Genomic DNA, 4,840 nt, shown 5'->3' on the forward strand with positions numbered 1-4,840 from the left:
GGAGATGCTAGAACTCAGGTTTGGAGGGACAAGGGTTGAGATTGATGGTGGATGGAGAGACTGACCTGAAAAGCTGCATCTGGTGTTCGAATTAGTTGTTAAAAGGCTCCAGTGGTTCGCAGTGGTCCTAAGCTCCAGGATGTCAAGTGTTACTAAGTTATTGAAAACCTAAGGTGGGAAAATAGGACCTCTCAAACACTGCTAGTGGATTAATAAGTTAAAGTTGTTTTTCTACAGGACAATTTGGCTATGTATTAAAAGCTTTAAAACATGCGCACACTTTAACCTAGCGATATCTCTTCTAGGAATTTATTCTAAAGAAATAATGTGTTCTTTAAAAGATTGTTTATAATAACAAAGAAATGGACACAACCTAAAATATGAACACTAGGAGAATGTTTAAGTTATGGTATATAACTTAATATAACATCTTTTTATTAATATAACATCCTTTTATTAATCATTAAAATGATTCCATAAATTATTTATTGACATAAAGACTTTTCACCATATAGTTTAATTTTTTTTTAAGGCAAGTTACCAAACTGCATTATGAGATTCCATTTTTGTAAGAATATATATATAAATATATGTGCATTTTATGCATTAAAAATGTCTGAAACGGTATATATCAAAATGTTAATGGTTTTCTCTAAGTAATCAAAATATAGATTTTTTTCTTTTTACTCCTATTTTATATTTTTTTCTTAAAAATGTCTATTACCTGGGTAAATTTTTTAAAGTTTTAAAAAAATCTCTGGTGATCATATGTTTTTGAGTAATTATAAAATGAGATTGCAATTATAAAGTGGGCTTTAATATTTAGGAGTGTATAGTACAGATAAATGAGCTCTGAGTTTCTACTGGGTGGCAGGTCCTGTGCTGCGAGCTAAAGATAGAGATGAACTGGACACACTCTCTGTCCTCCACGAGTCCAAAGGTCACATTTCTTGGTGAGGTTCCTTGGCTCTCAGCCTTGCTGGCTCTGAAACCCCATTTGTCAGCCCATTTAAGATCATTTTTCACGTTAACCAAATTCACAGAGGCTGATAAACAAATTAGAATGATGTATTAATTTGCTATGTATCACAGATACATAGGCCAGAATAGTACTTTAAGCATGACCAGCACATTTTTTCCCTATGGCCTGACCTAGATAGGGGACCAAATTACAACTAGAATGTTGCTTGCTGAGCCTGGAATCATACCAGGGATAGGTACTAACTTTAAAGTTTAATGGAACCTGGCCAAATTAGTAGATAGTACCCTTCTCTTCAATAAACATGGCCATGCCAATAGAATTATAAATACCCTAAGTGTAAGATTTTCTCTTCCCAGGACAGTAGTATTTGGATGGGCACTGCCAAAATTTATCTCATAGATTCTCCTTTTACAAAAATCTCCCAAAGCTAACAAAACTCTATTTTCTTCAGATTACGCCCTTAACAGCTATAGACATAATATGCTCAGGTCTAGAGCCCATTCCATTTCTTTAAATTATTTTTTGTCTATTTTTTCTTTGTAATTTTGTATTCTGGTAGCTTGAAGATTTTCTCAAAGGGCATCCTATTTATGCACTCAGGTACTTTTAAAAATTAAATGCATTTTTTTTAATTAAAAAAATATATATATTCCAAATCTTGGGGGTGGGGGGAATAATGGAAAGAGTTTTTTGGTGAAGTTAGGAACCATCTCCCAAGGCCTCCACAACTGCTTACTTGCTCCTCAATCAGGATCAACTGGGGCAAAATTCTTATGTTCAGATATGAAACTGAACTCCTACCACACAAAGACCCCAGGAATAGATCTCTCTCCTGAGATGTCATAAAAGGGTTGCCCCCTTTTATGACATCTCAGGAGAGAGATCTATTCCTGGGGTCTTTGTGTGGTATAGCTTCCTTGGTTGCCAATTTACCTACCCAAATTTTCTGTAATTAGAACCGAAGTTCACACAACATATTCAATATTCTAAATTTTGAAGAACATGGTATACCTACTATGAATTATCCAAATGGGAAACAGTACATTCTTAGGGTGCTGGCAGCAAGGGCACACCTTGAGCACACATATCTGCATGTGGGCGGCGAGCATGGATGCATGCACACACATGTGCGCTCACACAACAATTTGGAAATACTTCAGTAGTTGAGAGTTTTAAAAAGGCATTGAAATAGTCATCATATAAAATAACAAAACAAACATAGAACTTACTGGACTTCTTGACACTTATTTGAAGGTTTAGTCTCTTTTGTTTTGTTTTTAAATTTCACCATGGGTACTTTAGTGTTTAGAGTCTCTAAACTCTTAATCTAACCTTGGTGATATTAATACTAATATAAATGTTTTTACAACTTTTAACATTAACAACCACCTGATGTTCATATTCATCAGGCAATTATATTTATGTATTCTAAATTTCAACATGCCTCAGCCACTGGATATGTTCTTGACTCTTTCCAAACCATGAAGTTGTTCACATCTCGCTTTCATCATACACCAAAATAGCTCTTAAAGTTAATTATACTTAGAGTTAGGGTTTTGTGCCAAACATCCAATGCCTAACCATTAATTATTATTTTCTAAGTATTAAGAGTGCAGTATAATATGTAAAGTACATGTCAAAACCTGGTCCCTGACCTAAAGCTTACCATATAAATTACAAAAACAAATCAATTCAGACAACGCACTACATCAAATTAAAAGCAAGGCTAAACCTGAAAGACACAAAGTTCAGGGACCTTTTTGTAAATACTTAAGAACTTATTACAATTCAACTAGAATTTGTTGGCTTGAGGGTAGAATTTTGTATTTTTATTTTAATCTTCTAACAATGCCACTGCCTCTGTTCCAGAAAAGAACATTTAATTTAAGAAGAGAACACTAGAGTTGTAATAGTTTCAGTTACTCTCTCTTGTCCCGAATGGAAAAAAATCAAACAGCAACATAAAACCCTTTGATAATAGTTAGATTATCCTGAGCATTTGAGTGGCCTAAAATATATCAAGCCATGGTAACAAGGGTCTCAAAGATAGTAGCAAACTGGGGGTGGCTCCAAAGGATAGTGGTTAGCATGTCTGCTTTACACGCAGAAAGTCCTGGGTTTGCACCCCAGGTGGAGCCACAGACCATATCCCAGGTGCGCCAAGCGCGTGGGAGGAGACACCTCTGCCTTCAGAGATCCAGTTTTTAAGGGGAAAGGGCAACATCCGTAGGTCAGGAGTGGAAGTTGGGGGAGGGGGCGCGGATTAAAGAGGGGAAAAAAAAAGATAGTAGCAAACTGTGAAAAGACATTGTTTCTTTTCTTTCATTAAAGAATTGTGGTGTCTGTCCAGTTCATGTTGCTCCTCCATTCCAATTGGGCTCCAGACACTACAACTCCAAAGTCACAAGAGTGGATTGAGTCAGAAAACTTAATTATAAAGCTTGATTCTACCCCCTTGATTATAGTTGATTGGACCAGGAGTTAGCACCTGACCCAAGCTGAACCAATCAGAGTCTCATCCCAAGAAATTTGGAATAAGAACTGAGGGATTCAACCTTTCTTTAGATGGCTTGACATAGAATATGGAGGTGGGAATGAGGTGAGGGCATCTTCCACTGAAGAAGGGAACTAGAGAAGAATCAAAAGCAGTTTACAGAGAGCATGAATGCAAAGAGGAGGTAGAAAGGGTGTCTGGACAGTGTTCAGTCGCTGATTCCATTTGCTGGCTTCATTCTTGCCCTTGGCAACACTGACATCCTCCTTTAACTTTATATATGGAGAGAATAAACTTTTTTTTTGCTTAAGCCCCTTGAATTGATTCCTGTTATTTCTAACCAAACATCTTAATTTATCCTGGTCACTTTGATATAGAATTGAGAATTTTGTATTTCCCTGTACAAAAACATAAGAAAAGCACTTGCCTAAATGATTGAAATGGGGGTGGGGCTAATTCCTTTTGAAACACATGGAAAAAAATCTCACCATGGTGAACCTTTGGGTAAGGAAGCTTTGTTCAGTAGACTTCATTGAAGGAACTATTCTCTGCAAGAATTTGATAAATTTCCTTGCCCAGCATAATTTAATTTACAATTTATCAAAAGCCTAAAAAAACATTAAACTTAAAATTGTAAAACTAAAGATTCTTGTTATGTTTTAAGAGTTCTACGTCATAGTGTATTATACAAGGAAAAAAAAAACTGGGCCTCTCTAGGACACCATCACCAGCTTGTGTTCAAACAGGTCACACAAAGTAGTAAAAGATAAGTTCTACAAAGTAGGGCTATTATTACATATAGCTTAGAAAATAGACTGGACAGAACTTGGAAAAGAACCACCTGACTATTCTGATCAGGTAGAAGAATCATAGAAACCTCATCCAGGACTCTAGAGAACTATTAACGATAGATTACCTTGCTGAGCTGTAGATGACATTATCTTCTGTCATATACTTTTTAGCATCCACTGACGTTCATTGAACATCTAACATGAGCAGGTACCACGTTATCTTGTTTACTGCTATGTCCTCTTCACTTAGCATAGTCATGTCATTTAAAAGGTATACAATAAAAATTTTAGATGAGCAAATGAATACTAAAAGATGAATAAGAATCAATCCATGTTATCCAGTCGGTAGAAAATAATCTGTCCAATGAGACAATGACTAAATGAAAATTTAAAACAACTCACTTTGGTGTATAGCATATATAGAATTCCCTTGAATTGGTAAAATAGGAATATTTTACCATAATATATAAAGGGACAGAGAATACTAATAGTTCAAAGAAAAAATTTAATTTTAGTGATAAAAAGCAATGAAAATTACCATTAGTAATGATTTAAGAAAAACAAGTTGAAAAG

This window comes from Pteropus vampyrus, unplaced genomic scaffold (assembly GCF_000151845.1).
Source record: "Pteropus vampyrus isolate Shadow unplaced genomic scaffold, Pvam_2.0 Scaffold28, whole genome shotgun sequence".
Taxonomy (NCBI): domain Eukaryota; kingdom Metazoa; phylum Chordata; class Mammalia; order Chiroptera; family Pteropodidae; genus Pteropus; species Pteropus vampyrus.